The sequence below is a fragment of the Malania oleifera genome, chromosome 12 (assembly GCF_029873635.1).
Source record: "Malania oleifera isolate guangnan ecotype guangnan chromosome 12, ASM2987363v1, whole genome shotgun sequence".
In the NCBI taxonomy this organism is placed as follows: domain Eukaryota; kingdom Viridiplantae; phylum Streptophyta; class Magnoliopsida; order Santalales; family Ximeniaceae; genus Malania; species Malania oleifera.
Window position 1 is genome coordinate 39708404 of NC_080428.1, and position 20019 is coordinate 39728422.

Genomic DNA, 20019 nt, shown 5'->3' on the forward strand with positions numbered 1-20019 from the left:
ACGGTGTTCAATATATTGCAGGATGGACCCAGGAGGCAGTAGTGCTCACACTAATGGGGACGATGGTGTTGGGCCTTCTGACGTAAGAGGTGCGGATTCAAATGTTGTGCTACACAATGTGGCTTAGCAAGTTATGGCCAAGATAGAGTGGAGTTTTAGAGAGCAGGGAGGTCCATCTCAAGTTCAGGGATGTACTATAGAGAAATTTATGAAGATGAATCTCCCAGCCTTTTCTGGAGCGGCTGACCCTGCAGTTGCTGAGAACTGGGTGCTAGAGGTAGAGAAGATCCTGACAGTACTTCACTGCACCGATGAGCAGAGGGTCTTATATGCTACATATAGACTGCTAGGGGAGGTCGAGAGATGGTGGACAACTACTAGGCTATTGAAGAAGCAGAGGGCTATACCAGTGCCGATGACCTGGGCTCGATTCAGGGACATGTTCTTTGATAGGTACTATCCTGCCTTAGTCTGAGAGGATCGAGTACAGGAGTTTTTGAGAATGTCCCAAGGGTCGATGACAGTCCAGCAATACGTGGCAAGATTTATTGAGCTCTCGCGTTTCTACCCATACATTGTCCCCGATGAAGTGAAGAAGGCCAGAATGTTCGAGAGAAACTTGAGGCAAGATATTTATAGGCAGGTGGTGGTACTGAGGATCCAAGACATTGTAGAGTTGGTTGATAGGGCTATTATAGCTGAGGAGAGTCTACCCAGGGAGACTGAGACATAGAGTTAGAAGAAAAGGATTGCGCCCTCGAGTTTTCCGGCAGGTCCTAGTCGAGGCCCATTGGCGAGGAGGTAGATCTGGCGGAGGTCAGAGACAGGTGGTAGAGCATGGGGGATTTCAGAGTGGATAGTTTCTTACTATATGTCCTAGATGTGGACGGAGACACCCTGGTGAGTGTTGGTTGGGAGAGAATGTCTATTATCGTTGTGGGAGGCCCGGTCATATGGCTTGATCCTATCAGATGCCACCGGGTTATATATCGGCTCCTAGGCCATTTCGGGGAGGATACTAGGTGCCCCATGGAAGTCAGCAGAGAAATACTGCGTCGGCGAGGGTTTATGCGTTGACACCGGGAGACACTGAGATGGTTGGAGACGTGGTCACAAGTACCTTTACTGTTTTACCATATAAAATTATTGTTTTGTTCGATATAGGTGTCACCCACTATTTTATATCGGCGGGGTATGTTAGAATAACTGGAATAGAGACACAACTATTATAGGTAGAATTATCTATGGGTATGCCGATGGGATCTATGGTAAAATGCAGGAAAGTGCTTCGGAATTTTTCAGTAAGTATTCAGGAGAGGGTTCTGTTAGCCGATCTTGTGGTCTTAGATGCAGGGGTTTGACATGATACTAGGCATGAACTGTCTAGCTACTTATTATGCTAGCATAGATTGCCACCAGAAAGAAGTGATTTTCAGACCCCCGAATGAGCAAGAATATAGATTTGTGGGTTCACGTGTATGTGCCTCACCACAGCTGGTGTTGGCTATTCAGGTGAGGAGATTACTATAAGGTGGTTTCTAGGGGTATGTTGCATGCATAAAAGAATTGTCAAAATAAGAATTGAGACAAGCTTATATACTAGTAGTGAGGGAATTCCCAGATGTCTTTCGAGAAGAATTGCCTGGTTTTCTTCCTGACCATGAAATTAAGTTTACAGTAGATCTGTTACCGGGATCTGCACCGATATCTAAAGCACCGTACCATATGGCTCCAGTCGAGTTGAGAGAATTGAAAGATCAGTTACAGGAATTGCTAGACAAAGGGTTTATCAGGCCCAATGTGTCGCCCTGGGGAGCGCTAGTTTTGTTCATGAAAAAGAAAGATGGAACCATGAGATTGTGCATCGATTATAGGGAGATAAATAAACTAACAATCAAGAATAAATATCCTCTCCCTAGGATTGATGATTTATTTGATCAGCTTCAGGGGACCTAGGTTTACTCTAAAATTGACCTGCAGTTGGGTTATCATCGGGTGAAAGTTAGAGTAGAGGACATTTCAAAGACTGCATTTCGAACCCGATATGGGCAGTACGAGTTCTTGGTGATGCCATTTGGGTTGACTAACGCACCGGCAGTATTCATGGATTTAATGAATCAAGTGTTCCATCCGTATTTGGACTGGTTTGTAGTTGTATTTATTGATGACATACTGGTTTACTCGAGGAGTCTTGAGGAGCATGAACATCATTTGAGGTTGGTGTTGCAGATATTGAGAGAAAGGAAATTGTATGCAAAATTCAAGAAATGTGAGTTTTGGCTAAGGCAAGTTACCTTTCTCGCCCTTGTGATCTCTGAAGTAGATGTATCAGTCGATCCGAGTAAAATAGAGGCGGTAGTAAATTGGGAAAGGCCAGGCAGCGCTCCAGAGGTCAGGAGTTTTTTGGGATTAGCAGACTATTACTAGCGCTTTGTAGATGACTTCTTTAGACTATCAGGTCCATTAACACGGCTTACGAAGAAAAATGCGAAGTTTAATTGGACCGACGACTGTGAACAAAGTTTTCAATAGTTAAAGCGATGGTTAGTTTCAGGTCCGATATTAGCTATTCCATCAGGGGAGGACTGGTTTGTAATATACAGTGAAGCCTCTTTGAAGGGTCTTGGATGCGTGTTAATGCAGCACGGCAGGGTTATTGCGTATACGTCTAAACAGCTTAAAGAGTATGAGAGGAATTATCCTGTCCATGATTTAGAGCTTGCTGCGGTGGTGTATGCTATCAAGATCTGGAGGCATTACCTATATGGTAGAAAGTGCGAGATTTTCATGAATCACAAGAGCCTAAAGTATTTCTTTACTCATAAGGAACTAAATATGAGACAAAGGAGGTGGCTAGAGCTTATTAAAGACTATGACTGCACCATTACTTACCACCCAAGGAAAGCGAATGTGGTAGCTGATGCTTTGAGTAGGAAATCAATGGGACTAGTACTAGCAGCCATGGAGGTTTCGCATTCAATTTTGATAGATTTGGAGAGGCTCGACATAGAATTAATAGAGGAAAATCCTCAGGCAGCCATTGCCACTCTAGTGGTTCAGCCTACGCTATACGAGAAGATTAAAGCAGCCTAGAGTGATGATTTAGAGTTGGCAGAGGGAATGGCTAGGGTGCGAGATGTTCTGGGTGAGGAATTCAACATATTAGATGACAGAGCTTTGCGGTTCCATACTAGGCTCTGTGTTCCTGCAGATACCGAGATCAGGAGAACTGTATTAGAGGAGACTCACAGACCCCTATACACCATACATCCAAGTAGCACTAAAATGTATTAGGATCTGCAAGAGTGCTTCTGGAGGAGTGGTATGAAGAGAGAGATAGCCAAATTTGTATAGCAGTGCTTGACACGCCAGCAGGTTAAAGCTGAGCACCAGAGACCACCAGGGCAGTTGCAGCCATTATTTATTCCAGAATGGAAATGGGATCACGTTTCGATGGATTTTGTTACGGGATTACCGTCAGTGTATCAAGGGTTGAATGTAATTTTGGTGGTTGTGGATCATTTAACGAAGACCACTCATTTTATCCCTATTAAAATCGGCTATTCCATGGACAGACTGGCATAGATATATGTTCAAGAGATAGTTCGTGTACATGCAGTACCAATATCCATAGTCTCGGACCGAGATCCTCGATTTACTTCATGATTCTGGAAAAGTTTTCAGGAGACTATGGGTGCATGGTTAGAATTTAGCACTGCTTTCCATCCTCATATGGATGGACAGACTGAGAGGATAATCCAGGCATTAAAAGATATGCTTCGTGCATGCGTGTTGGATTTCGAGGGTAGCTGGACTCAGTTTCTACCACTAGTTGAATTTGCTTATAATAACAGCTACCAGGCTAGTATCGGCATGGCTCCATATGAAGCATTGTATGGTAGGAGATTTCATTCTCCTCTCTTCTGAAACGAGGTAGGCGAAAGGCAAGTTTTGGGTCCAGAGATAGTACAACAGGCTTGTGACAAGGTCCGACTAATTAAAGAAAGAATTAGTACCGTGCAGAGTCAACAGAAAATCTACGCAGACACTCGCTGCCGAGAACTAGAGTTTGATGTGGGGGATCGAGTATTTTTGAAGATAGCTCCTCTGAAAAGAGTTATGAGATTTGGAAAGAAATGCAAGTTGAGCCCTAGGTATATTGGCCCTTTTGAGATACTAGAGAGAATATGGTCAGTTGCCTATAGGCTAGCTTTGCTGCCAGCTTTGGCTCGAATTCATGACGTGTTTCATGTTGCTATACTACAAAAAATCAGGATATTAGTGATGGATTTTATCCATCACTAATAGTAAAAAATCCATCACTAATAGTATTAGTGACGAATTTATGAGTAGTAGTGACGGTTTTCAAATAATTGTTATATGTGCCATTACTACTAACTTTTAGTGACAAATATAATTTTCGTCACTAATAATAGAGTATCAGTGACGGATTAAATTCATCACTAAAACCCTAACACCGTCACTATATAGTATATAACGGCTCAACTCAAATTCGTCACTAATAGTAGGGGTATAAGTGACGAATTATAAATTCATCACTACTAGTAGGGGTATTAGTGACGAATTATAAATTCGTCACTACTAGTAGGGTATTAATGACGACTTAGATATTCGTCACTACTAGTAGGGTATTAATGACGACTTAAATATTCGTCACTACTAGTATGGTATTATTGATGAATTAGAAATTCGTGACTACTAGTATGGTATTAGTGATGAATTAGAAATTCGTCACTACTAGTGTGGTATTATTGGCGAATCAAAAATTCGTCACTAATAGGAGCGGTATTAGTGACGAATGAGAAATTCATCACTAATAGTAGAGTATTAGTGACAAATTTGAATCCTTCACTAATAATTAGAAAAATTAAACAACCTTTTATACTAATTTTATTTAATCATGAATTCTTATATAAAAATCTATAATTACATTTTCGAATATATAAACTGAAACCATAATTACTACAAAATTCGTAAATCATTCAAAATTTTGAATTCAAATACAAATTCAATTAAAATGAAGAAATAACATATGTTCAGATAACAAAAATTATTTAAAAATATTCAAAATTCAAATACAAATTCAAATTAAAATACAAAAACTCCATTTGTTCAAATAACAATAAAAATTATAAAGAAATAGTCAAAAGTTGCATCTAACGATTGTAGTGCATGCATGCATGACATCATGCTGATGTTATGACAACCGCGAATCCTACAAATTAAGAGTCATTAAAAAAAATATAGTATACCAAATTGAGGAGAGCTGATGCTAAGTATAATCAGGAAAAATAATTATATGATATAACAAATTGGCAAAGATTTCATAATCATGCATATTATATAATTTGTACGGTAGTAATATCAATAATGAAAAATGTAACATTGCGTTTGAGAGCATAGATTTCGAACATTTGAATGGATTTGGAAAAATTTTAATACAATTTAATATTACATTTTATTTAAACTCAATGTAAATTCAAGTCCAAAGTGTCTCAAAACACGAGGAGCATAAAATTATATTGAAATTTATTAAAGTCTACTTAAATGTAAACTTAAGATGTAAAATGCATGCTCTGGAACGCAGCATGAGATTAGTTTATGGGGGATTTGCACAATGACTCAATGAGGTATTAGCATTGCGTGGGGAAGGGGATGCAGTGAATAAATCCAGCCGGGGACACGTGTACAGTTAGCATGCTTTACTATTTCGTAGACAAGCAATATTCCACTTTTTCTGATTCTTTTCTACAGTGACATTGCAACTCATATGTCCATAAGAATCCCTAATTATGTCTTTTTCAAATAATTATGAAAGTGATTCTCCTTGTGAGTTATGTATATATTCAACTTATTCGTTTTTAAAATTTTCAAATTCTCAACCAAGTGTATATAATATTTTTAATGATTTCGGCACGACAATGAATGTTTTAAGCTTACCGGACCAAAAACATGTAAATGAATGTCCATTCTAAATTAACTAAGTCTACATTGCCTCATTTATTATGATTCCTAAGTTTCACTCATCCTTTCAAAAATAGTTTAACATTAAACTAAGTCTATCTTTTGTTTATAACTTTGGAAAATTTTAACGCAATTTCGGCAGCATGTCATCTGTAAATTGGACGTTTTTCCATAAAACCTGCACCTGATAAGTTCAAATAAATCATTTATAAAGAAGTTGAAGGCACACGAGAACCTATATCCACTACCAGCATGCAATATACATCAACTGCATCCGCTATGCAGAAGGTATTCTAGACTAGCATGAAATCATGTAGCATATTCACGACAGTAATCCATGTAACCATATCATAAATTCATAATACGAACAGCAGAGAGCAGTGGATAATATTGAGTTCAGTGTAGTATTGTTATTCATCCAGACATTTGGACTCGAACATTATGAGATGATGAGAGCATTTAATTTAAATGATTATGAAAGTGATGCACCCTTTGAGTTATGTATATATTCAACTTATGCGTTTTTAAAATTTTGAAATCCTCAGCCAAGTGTATATAATATTTTCAATGATTTTGACATGATAATGAATGCTTTAAGCTTACCGAACCAAAAACATGTAAATGAATGTCCGTTATAAATGAACTAAGTCTATATTGTCTCATTTATTATGATTCCTAAGTTTCACTCATCCTTTCAAAAATAGTTTAACATTAAACTAAGTCTATCTTTTGTTTATGACTTTGGAAAATTTCAACGCAATTTTGGCAGCATGCCGTCTGTAAATTGGACGTTTTCCCATAAAACCTGCACCTGATAGGTTCAAATAGATCATTTATAAAGAAGTTGAAGGCACAAGAGAACCTATATTCACTACAAGCATGCAATACACATCAACTGCATCCACCATGCAGGAGGCATTCTAAACTAGCATGAAATCATGTAGCATATTCACGACAGTAATCCATGTAACCATATCTTAAATTCATAATACGAACAGCAGAGAAGAGTGGATAGTATTGAGTTCAGTGTAGTATTGTTATTCATTTAGGCATTTGAACATGAACGTTATAAGATGATGAGAGCATTTAATTTAAATGATTAAGAAAGTGATGCTCCCTGTGAGTTATGTATATATTCAACTTATGCATTTTTAAAATTTTCAAATCCTCAGCCAAGTGTATATAATATTTTCAATGATTTCGGCACGACAATGAATGCTTTAAGCTTACCGAACCAAAAACATGTAAATGAATGTCTGTTCTAAATGAACTAAGTCTACATTGCGTCATTTATTATGATTCCTAAGTTTCACTAATCCTTTCAAAAATAGTTTAACATTAAACTAAGCCTATCTTTCATTTATGACTTTGGAAAATTTTAACGTAATTTCGGCAGCATGTCGTCTGTAAATTGGATGTTTTCTCATAAAACCTGCACCTGATAGGTTGAAATAGATCATTTATAAAGAAGTTGAAGGCACACAAAAACCTATATCCACTACCAGCATGCAATACACATCAACTACATCCGCCATGCAAGAGGCATTCTAGGCTAGCATGAAATCATGTAACATATTCACGACAGTAATCCATGTAACCATATATTAAATTCATAATTAAAATAAAAATTGTTATCTCGAGTCATCCGATGATATGCTCGTTGAAAAGCTTTTAAATGACTTAAACATATCATGAAAAATTGATGTGAGACCCAAATAGACATGAATATGCTTTGCCACTATCGTCCTATATACAAAATAACATGCCTCCAAATCATCTGATTCACTCCTCTCGTATCATGTAAGATTTATACCCATATAAGTATAAAAACATAATTTAACATGAAACTCAATTTGTGATCATAATACCTTACAATTAATCAGAGGAGCCACCTGCATCATCTAGTCCAGATTAGCGCATCCTTTCCTCTAACCGCGTTTGCCTATCCATCATGGCTTGCATCTGGGCTCGAGAGTTGGAGACCTCCGATCTCAATTCTGCGTTCTCCATTTCCATCATCTGCATCCGACGAGCCATCTCCTGTTTATCATACTCGACCTCTTGACGCTGTCGTTCCATCTCTACACGAGCTGCCGCACCCATGGATGATGATGTTGTTGGGGTGATGTAACCACTTCCAAGACCTTTCACTCAGCCCCCCGCTCGTTGCCTAAGCGCCTAGGAAGTGATCTCGAAATCTGTCATGTGCTGACTCCCCTCTGAAACAGGTGCATCCCTCAGCTTGACCATTCGTGCCTATTTTCAATCATGAAAATGATAAAAAGGAATAAGTAAGACTACAACTTTGATGTTTTGAATAAAGTAATAAACTAAATCTTTTGCTTCACTTGTCTATCCTGCGCACCCTCGCACCACTCCCCTAATTGCTATTGGTGTGTTCTTTGATACAGATTCGGCAGTGGCTCCTCTACGCCAGTCTCGGGATCACGCTACATTATCATATAAGATATCATTAGTATTATGTCATGTAATGGTCAGATAATTTTATATATAGTAATTACCTAGTGATGATTTATGAATAGCCTCGATCCACTGTAATGCGTTGTAGGGAGTTTGCTGCGATTCGCAACATTTGTTTCACATATGACCTACAAGGAAGATGTAATGACCACTTATTGCAAGATTATTGTGAAAAATTAGTGATTATAATACAAACACATCACCTGATAGCGTGGGTCGCGGAAATGGTGACACACCACGTCCCAATCCTCTTGGGATATCTTATCGTATAGCCGCGCTTTTGCTTCATCTCCCATCGCTCAAAAATGGGAGTGCATTTTCAAGTGATAGCTCTTAAATTTATTACACAATTGGACGTTGACCACCCTCCTCACATGGTCATATAATTACAATGTTAGATAGTTGTTAATTGGCTAGTATATTAAAAGTAAAAATACATTTAAATTAAAAACAACTTTATTAGGTTTGGGAACTTACCAAAATGCACATTTAAAGAACCATACATTGCTCCTGAGTCACCTGCGGCCAGCTAAATGCGGTGATTGGAGCATACTGTCGGCATATAATGTCGAGCTCCCTCATTTATACGGTGCACCAATCGTTCAGCGGGGCGGTGTATCCTGGATGAATGTCGATCTGAATCCGCTATTTAGTCCTATCCAGGTGCTTCTTCAGCAACATGTTCTTCGTTGCACCACGGCCTGACCTGACCGTGGACGTGGATGCTGAAAGCAGAGTTAATTTAAGAACAACATTATAATCATACACATGAATAACTATCATCAACAATTGACATGTAAATAAATTAACCATATCCATACCAACACTGCTCATGACGGTCGGCAACTCACCCTGCGTGTCAGTTGCATAAGTGGTATCCATGTCTAGCCGAGGTTCCAATGGCTCGGACAATGGTGCCACCGCATCAGGACCGACAGGGTCCACTGGTCTGGAGGATGTCAAATCATCCTCATGTGATGTACTCATGTGCCTGAAAGGATTTCTCCAACGTCGGCCTCCTGGTGCCATATCTGCAAATTAATAGACAAGTAAATATAAGAAGTACAAATATTAGATGAATGCAACATACATTTATTTTTAACTTATTTACACATGTCAGATATATAGTGACAAAAATAACATGCTTACCCCCCTTATACGTCCTCAATATCGGTATCATCCTCACTTTTTAAAGTGTCTTCCTCTTCACTATAGTACTCGACCCCTATTTCGTCTTCCACATCAGTTTCCTCATCGTCGATGAAGTGAACGTCTACAGAAGGTTCAATTGTAATATCAATAGTCCCTACGTGTTCTGCCCTGGCACCATCCCTATGCAATGGTATAGGACTAGAGCCTTCTTCGACAACATTTGTAGCAGATTGCACTGCTGCATGGACAGATGGCTCATCTTCATGGAATGCAATCTCACTGCCACTCATCTCACTATCTGCAACTTCTGCAATAGTGTACAAACTTCGGGGAGGAATCTTTTGGGCCACATGTCATTCACCTTTCAATTTGGTGTCTTTAAGGTAACACTTGTTCTGCCTGCATCGCAAGCACGAAAGGGTCATTTTGATACCAGGTCTTGCTAAAATTGACATTGGTCAAGTAGGCATCGGTGTTTATCCCAGTCTTTTTATTGCCGATGTCCCACCAGGTACACTTGAACAGGTGGACGGCTCTGTTTGCTCTATAGCTAAGCTCTATAATGTCATCCAACACACCAAAGTAGTCAATTTCTTCATCTCCTTCTGTGCTTAGTACCGCAACCCTACAATTTTGGGTTCTTCTATGCAGTTCGAAGGACTTTGTATGAAATCGTAACCCGTTAACAATGCAACCACTGTAGTGGTTAACTCATTGATTGGGGCCACATGCCAACGCGTACAAATCTTTACTTGTTATTGGTTCCTTATTGTAATACATGACTTTCATTTATTAAATAAATAGGAGTTTAGAATAATAAACCGTCAATAGTGAAAACATACATTGCTTCTCACTCAAGCAATTTTTGTTACTTACACGACTCCCAAACCAATTGATAAATTCCTTCTTATGTCTTTCGTCAACATTCCGTTCATTTTGGGCCAGGAGTTCAGCTTTATGTTCTCTATATGCAACAGTAGTACATGTTAATGTCAAGTAAGTATATAATTATGCATATGTAAATATAATGCAAAGTAAGGAGTTTGGAATGACGTACTCAATATATGGAACAGTTTCATCACAATTGTTGAGGACGTAAAAATGAGCCTTTTTTAGGTCGTCCATATCAATGAAATCGTAAACTTGTGCACCGAGAGGCCGAACATTTTTTCGAAATATAGAGCTCCTGGGTTCTTCATCTTCGGCATTAATAACATGAATGTCTGCATTTCGCTTATCACGAGTGAACATTGTGTCAATATCATGTAGATACATTGAACAAAATGCAAGACATTCACTATTAATGTATGCCTCAATGATTGAACCTTACGATCGTGCCTTATTGCGCACGTACCCCTTCAAAGTGGACAAGAACCTGTGCATTTTACGTAGCATTATAAACTTGTAGAAACAATAAATAAAAATAAGGAAATCACGTAACCATTATACAAGGACTTTATACTTTACCTCTCAATAGGACACATCCAACAATATTGAACCGATCCTCTGATTATGGCCTCCCTTGGTAAATGGACAGCTAGGTGGACCATCACATCGAAGAATGCCTGCGGAAAAATTTTCTGCAGCTTGCATAGTATGATCATAATGTCATCCTCTAACCGTTTAAGTACGTTTACACTCAATTTTTTTGAGCACAACTGCCGAAAAAAGAATCCCAACTCAATCAGCACCGAGCAAACATCTTCAGTCAAGTGTCCATGAAGGAAAACAGGTAGAACCTGTTGTAGAAGGACATGACAATCATGACTTTTCATTCCTAGCATCTTTCCTTCCTTCGTGTTTATGCATCGAGCTATGTTTGATGCATATCCATCGGGGAACTTCACTGATTTCAACCATTTGAAGAATTTATTCTTCTCATCCTTCGAAAATGTGTAACAAGCTGATGGCATGAGAATTTTGTCCCCATCACGAAACAGGTGCAGCTCAGGTCATATTCCCATATCTTCCATATCTCGATGAGCATTTGCGGTGTCCTTTGTCTTCCCATTTATATCAAGCAATGTACCAATGACATTCTCACAAATGTTCTTTTCGATGTGCATGACATACAAGTTGTGGGGTAGTAGAAGATCTTTCTAGTATGGCAACTCAAAGAAGATGCTTCTCTTTGTCCAATTCAACTCCCACTCAGCGCGTTTTCTTTTTCTAGTAGTCGGTGGTTTCCTAAATTTCACATCTCCGATCAACCTTAGCTGGTTTAATATCTCTTCCCCACTTAGCCGCTTTGGTGGCGACCGTCATTCAGGTTTTCCATTGAAGCTTTTGACGCCACGAGTCCTCCAAGGATGTCCAGTTCGTAGAAAACAGTGATGACACATAAAACATAACTTTCAGCCATGCTTCAAGGATAAGGACCCAACTTCCTCATTACATACTGGGCATGCTAAGTAACCTTTTGTGCTCCAACCTGGCAGGTTGCCATATGCGGGGAAATCATTAATTGTCAACAATACTGCAGCATGCATCCGAAATGTTGTCCTGGTTTCCACATCGAATGTCTTTACTCCTTTTTCCCATAATTCTTTCAACTCGTCAATTAACAAACGTAGGTAAACATCAATATCATTACTAGGTGCTCTAGGTCCAGGAATCAGAAGAGACATATAAATGAAAGGTTATTTCATACACCGCCATGGCGACATATTGTATGACATCATCATAACTGGCCACATGCTATATGGGTTGGTCATATTACCGAAAGGATTGAACCCATCTGAAGCAAGGCCAATTCTGATGTTGCGAGGATCACTAGCAAACCACGAATGCATTTTATCAAATTCAGCCCAAGCTTCGGAGTCCGCTGGATGGCTAAGGGTGTTTCCATCTTGAAGACGTTTCTCTTGATATCATCTCATATCTATAGTAGTCTTTTTGCACATATACAATAGTTGCAGCCGCGGGATTAATGGAAAATATTGCAAAACTTTTTTAGGGATCTTTTTACCCTTCTTCTGAGTAGTTGTATACCTCGGTTCACCACATTCTGGGCACTCGTTCACATTTTCATGTTCACCATAAAAGAGTGCACAATCATACCTACACGCATATATTAGAGTGTAACCGAGACCCAATTCACGCATGTATGTCTTCGCCTCATAAAAAGACTTGGGAAGTGCTTCACCATCAAGGCAGTGCTGCCTTAATGAGGCTTAAATGCATGTTGAATGCACTCTGAGATAATCCATGCATTATCCTTGCAAGAAGCAACTTTATCAGAAACTCTAATTTTGAGAACGTTTTACAATTTGGATATAAGGGCACTTGTGCATCCCTCATGAGATTAGCAAATGGTTTACCAAGTTGATTCAACGTACTAGGATCGCAGGGTATGGTACTTGCTGAAGTAGTTTCATCACTAGTACGCGACACATTGACATCACCTGTGTCCACTGCAACCCCCCTTTGCAAGTCACCTAACATTTCGATTAACCCTTCCGAACGTGTATCACCACCTACTATATTTGCCCCCTCATCTTCATCATCATCATTATCGCTCTGAACTGTGTAATCTTCACCGTGGAACACCCATCTTGTGTACCTTTTTTCCATTCCAAAGTCTAACAAATGTGAATGAACCAAATCAATGTGTTTGAATGTTATGTTTTGGAATTTCTTGCAAGGACACCTTATTCTACTGGCTTTTTCTGCACGAGGACACGTGAACTCTATGAAATCATGTACCCCTTTCACGTATTCTGTCAAAAACCTACCCCAAGCGTTCATCCAATTCTTATCCATGTTCATTAATTACCCTATAATATGTTCAAGTAAATGGTGTTCATTATATTCTCATAATGTTTATCATGCATGCATCGTGAATCCTATAATCAACCATCGTACTCTAAAGGGTACGGATCCTATCCCAATCAAGAATGTTGCATTTACATTGTGATCAATCACTCAAATTCCTTCGTCGTGGTCATTATAAATTTCAACAGCATCTCCCCATGTCTCTCCAAGTACACGAGATGGGGGAAGTGAAACTTTTGCTAGTTTTCCCTCTCTAACAAATTGTCACAACACCCCACTATGCACCTAGAGAACACAAGTAGAGATGCACTTGAAATATATAATGACAATTGACAAAGTGTGAACGATGACAACAATGTAAATACAACTTCCTGAACTATCCACATTGGAAAATCCAAGAATGGTTGAAATACAAACATTACTAATCGTAAGTGAAACAAATAATTAACATGTTCAAGTGATTATTAGTCAACTTAGTATGACTAATAATCAATTGAAATATAACAATTGATTTGTCTCGCATGTACGATTATGAATGAATGTATAGTAACCGTTCTTGGATGGGTCTAAGCTTCAATGAATACATGAAGATGAAAAAAAAAACAAAAAACATGCAAGGGGCTACGATTTCAGGCTTTGGTTTTGAGGAATATAAGACTTATCTATGCATTGCATGTACGCATTTGTTTTTTAATAATATGTGTAAGGACGATCAATTTTATCTAATGCAATGGATGACTTAAAGTGACATTTTTTTCAAAGTGGTGTAAACTCATTTCCTTTTTTAAGGATTTTCGATATAAAATAGTTAGAATGGAGAATAGCTTTCATTTTTACTAAATTGAAAAAGGGAATATCGCACCAAAGTGAAATGCCAAAATACTAAAAACTAGTAGAATTGCACAAGAAATATAAATATAAATAGAGGAATAGCATAATTTCACAAGCAATAGAACTAAACACAATAAAATAGCATTATTCCATCACCTTGAAGCAAAATACTACAATTTCATTGGAAAGGGAATCTCAAATAACACATTGATCATATAATCGAAATGTGTGAGTAGCTTAAATACCCAAAAAAAAAAAAATAGAAATTGTATTCAGTATATTCTTACAATGTTGTAAAGCCACATTTTTAACTACTTATCCTTCATATTCTTTCAGAATCCAATGCCGCTTATGGGTTGGAATTTATTTATTGTCTTAAAGTAAATTTTAAAAGGACTTTCAGGGGATTCACTAAACCAAAATTTCAGTATAGGTGTCTTATCCTTTTCTAGGGGATTCACCCTGTTTGGTTTGGGACTTTGTACTGAGAATAATGCAGAGGTGAAGGTTGAAGATAAAGGAAATAACACAATTCCAAGAATCCTGTTGTCCTAATAATTTGTGTATGCTGATAAAACAATGGTGTGTCCTGCTACAAGGCTATGCATCATTTTAGTCCGCGCCTCGCACTGCAAGATGCCTTTTAGTAGAATGTCCCTTCCCTTTTCCAATGTTTAGATCTGACTTCTCATAACATATCACTCACATAGGAACCTAGACTAGCAAGACCCCATGGGAAACTAATAGTGGACTGGTCTTAGCATACAACAGTGCCTTGCCACATGATGGAGTCAAGCCTTCACATGTTCAATTAGGATTCAATTCTTATTTAGAAATATAGGAGAAATATTGATAGAAAGTCAAGCCTTCACATGTTCAATTAGGAAATTTTACTAGACCCATACAGTTTGGCATAAGCCAAAGGCATTAGAAATCCATGGTAATGTTGAGGTTTTAAGCAATGGCTGATAACTCTCTTGAGTAAGCATTGTACATTCTTTGTTGTAACCTTTATTCATTCTATCACTTGTGCTACAAAATGGCAATTGTTTTGAGTCAATTCAATGTATTTCAACCCTTAAAGTCGGTCATTTTAGGGCAAGACAATTTAGGGTCATTCAATCCCTAAGGTCAGTCACCGTCCTTTTAGGATATGTCAATTTTAAATCATCAAATCTTGGAGGTCTGTCCATTACCTATTGAGTGAGAAATTCAATTTAGCACCATGAAGCCTTTATAGCCTTTTCATTATTTTTCTTAGGAAGTTTGCTCAAAGTCCTTAAATCTCCATGGTTTTTTCTTTATCTTCCATTGGAAAGTAGTTTAAAGTCATCAAATCTCTAAGGTTTTCTCATTCACTTTCTTTTCAATGGGCAAGTCAATTCATGGTCATGCAACTTTTGAGGTCTATCATGAAAGTGATGGTGTAATCCCAAGACGGGGGTGAATTGGGTATTTAAAAATTTTAATGCGCAGAAGCTTGGCTAATTTTAAAACTTAATTACCATGTGCTCTAACTATTTCAATTAACATGGAAACCTAATCAACGAGCAACTATACTAATGAACAATCCTAAATATGAAATCAAAACACAATGTTTATTAGTTTTCCATAAAATTGATATTGGTAATAAGATATTTACCCAAACAAATATTATTCTTGTATTTGAACAATTAATCAACCAAAAATAAGTAACACCAACAAATTAAATCAAGTCTGAATTTTTAGCTACAGCAGCGTTTGATCTCAATAGAAGTTTAAATCATTCAAGTCATGCACAAATCAATTTGGATCATTCACAACATTCCCAAATCAGATTTAAATATTCATAGTAGATAAAATCAAGAAATATATGCTTGAAAGTAAAAAGATAAAGGGAAAGAAGAACCTTGAGATTTTTTGCAAGTTTCGACAACGTGCCTACGTCCTTTCGACGGCCATGGCGACTTACAGGCGGTGGCTTGCGGCCGAGAGCAGGGGGAGACTGAGAGAGAGAGGATCGTCGGAGCAGGAGGGGTGGCTTACAGTCGAAAGCAGGGGGAGACTGGGAGAGAGGATTGCTAGGGCAGGATGAGGGGAAGAGGAGGAGCAAGAGTGGTGGCTTGCGGCCGATCGAGAGCAGGGGGAGACTAGCAGAGAGGATCGCCGGAGTAGGAAGGGAAAAGGAGGAGCTGGAGCGGTGGCTTGTGGCGGAGAGCAGCGAGAGATCGACTAGAGCTAGAGAGGTTCGCGGGAGCGCGGGCGGAGGGGAAGGGGAAGAAGCCAGCTGAAGAATGAGGGAAAATATCCCGCAGAAAGCAATAAAGGTTTTTGGGCATTAGTGACGGTTTCAAAACCGTCACTACTACTCTCCGTTTATTTTTTTTATAAATAACAAAGTATTAGTGACGGTCCAAATTCGTCACTAATAAGACATAAATGGTGACGAATGTATAAATTCGTCACTAATATTTTGAACCAAAGTTATTTTATATTTTTTAAATAAAAAACTAGTAGTGACTATTTCAAAACCATCACTAATATCCTCTTATTAGTGATGGATTTCCCAATGCGTCACTAATACCCTTTACTTAATTTTTTAAATTTTTTTTAAATAAAGCCACTAGTAGTGACGGTTTCAAAACCGTCACTAATACACCATTATTAGTGACAAATATCCCAATCCATCATTAATACCATTAACTAAATTTTTTATAATAAATTCATAACTATTAGTAGTGACGGTTTGTTAATCGTCACTAATAAGTGACTTTTAGTGACGAATTTAATCCGTCACTAATACCATAGAATCGTCACTAATATTATCCCAAAAAAATTTTGGCACGAAAATTGTTTACCGTGCAGTTTTTTAGTGACGAAAGTATTAGTGACGGTTCTAAACCGTCATTAATAGTTTTGTATTAGTAACGGCTGCTAAAATCGTCACTAATGCTTACATTATTAGTGACGGTTTTGAAAAATCGTGACTAATACAACACTATTAGTGACGATTTTTAAACCGTCACTAATACTTTCGTCACTAAAAAAACATTTTTTTGTAGTGTATGTTAAGGAAATACATCTCAGACTCGTCCCACATGATCAGTTATGCAGAGATAGAACTCAAGGATTCACTAGTTTGTGAAGAAACGCCAGTACAAATTTTAGACAGAAAGACACAAGAACTGTGTACTAAAGAAATTCAACTAGTGAAGATTTTATGGATTAACCATGCTATGGAAGAAGTCTCATGGAAACTCAAGGATGAAATTAAAAAGAAATATTCACATTTGTTCCAAGAGTAATTAGGTAATGTAAATAGTTAGGTAATGTTTCTTTTGCAGGCACATGTACTATTTAGTTAGTAAGTAGTTTTTAATTTTATTTGTGCAATCTCCCAAAACATAGAATGTAACCACGGTATTCCTCCACCATAAGTGAGGGCAGGTAATAAAATAAGTAGACCATTTTGCCTTTAAGGAATGATGGGTTATATGGATAGTAAATTTTGAGAAAAAAATTTATAAGGAGGGGAGAATGTAATGACCCGAAGAATAATGGTATTTAAATAATAAAGAGGGAGGGAAATGAAAATAGAAACAGAAGGAGGCAGCAGATTTCATAACTCAAAAGATTTACACAGGGCCTCGTCGACGGACACAGGGAGCTCATCGACGAGCGCATAAGGAGACCTCATCGATTAAACCATGTCTCATTGACGAGAAGATACCGAGAGGGGTTTTGGACAGTCTGAAATTCGTCGACAAGGAAGTAAGTTTCGTCAACGAAATTACTTAAGAACTCGTCGATGAGATGACGTGTCTTGTCGATGAACCGGACCTATAAATAGTGAAAACTCCAGTTAATTTGCAAAAAAATGGCGTAAATCTCTCTCTCTCTCTCTCTCTAAACGCCTCTCCCTCATTCTCTCTTTGATTTCGGCCTCATTTCTCTCCGGATCGAAAATTCGAGGCAACCACGACGCCCCTGGTGAAGTTCTCTACAAGACTACTGGAGCTGATCATTGGTGGAATTAGTTTGAAGTTCATCCTAAATTCAGAGTAAGGTTTTTTATTCAGAATCTGCTTTCGCTGCAGTTATAAGAAATGTTGTATGTAGGAAAATAATGATGTTTTGCTCTGAGGGATATTGTTTTCAGGGTGTTGAGTGGAGAACCCTGTCGGTATAGGGCCAGAGTTCAATGAGGGCTTTTCAGAAACTAGGTAAGGGAAATATGTTATGCTAGGAGATTTGATTATATTAATAGGAATTTTACATATGTGCATGTATACCAGTTATTATGTGGCTTTTACAGAATATGAGATTCTAAAGTATGTGTGGCCTGAGTAGATATTATTTAATGTAGAATTTTATACAGTTTTTCCAGCATATGATATTATACATACAGATATGAGTACATATACAGTTTTGTATTCAAATAATTTCATAGATATATATATATATATATATATATATATATATATATATACAAACACAGATATTTATTTGGATTAGTATACACAGAATGTTATGTTTTCCTAAATGTCATAACACTCAAAGTATACAAACAGATTACACAGATAGAAAGTACAGACATATTATACAGTTATAGCATCAAGATGCTACAGATATTACAGTATTTATAGTTCAGATTAATTGTGTTATGGTTATTTTGGAAACATAATGAAAACGGTAAAAAGAGTATAGTATATATGTATATAGTATCAGATCCCTGTGGAAAGATTATAGACAGATACAGTTATAGAGCACGATATTGTTGTTATATATAGAATAAAGTGCAACCACATATCTCAGATAGTGTGTGGGTACCGTTAAACTATGCTCGGAGAGGATGCAGCTCCCTAGTTCATTGGGTTAAGGGGGCCAGTTTGACGAGGTAGTAGCCAGTCCCGAGTTTAGGAGTGGATACAGTTTGACCGGACTGAGGTAGTGTAGAGAATGATGACTTACTTGGAGGGCCGACCAGAGTTAAGTCTCGCCTAGAGGCCGTGCAACCCTGTCATGAGGGGTTAAATCATGACATACAGAGTCTTAAGGAAAGAGCACATTTATGTATATGTATATGTATACAGGTTTACAGCTTTTGTTGTATGTAGTAAAATATAGCAGTATGATTGATAGAAAGTTCAGATGATACAAATAATTTAAGCTACTATACATGTATTCTACAGATTTGCTAGATCATGCAGTTTTAAATACTATTATTATAGTTTTACGACTTGGTCGCCACACATTAGTTATAGCATATTTCCACTTACTGAGCGTCATCTCACCCCATTACTTTACCAATTTTCAGGTGAGTCAATTAGGCAAGCAGATCAGGCTCGCGGATAGGGATTTACTTGATTACCCTGGTTATAGGGTGATTTTATGATAGAGTTTTGTATTTTTGGGGTGGATGATACTGGAGGGAATTATTTTATATGACTATGGTCTATATGCACTGAATTATGGTATTATATAGTATATATATGGTTGTATGATTTATGTTTCCGCTGCTTATGTATGGAGATGTACATATTTATATAATAAAAAAAAAATGATGTCAATTTTTGAGGACGTAACAATTTTAAAACCGTCACTATTACTCATAATTTCGTCGACTATTAGTGACGGATTTGATCCGTCACTAATACCCTGATTTTTTGTAGTGTGAGATCCTTTGAGTTCTGAGTACTACCGCGTAAATAGTTGGTTTTCGATTGTAATCTCGATTGCTAGTGACAGGCCTTCGAGCTTCAATTGATGTTGTTTTAAATACATGTTTCTTTACTCTGCTTTTGATTTCAATTATGC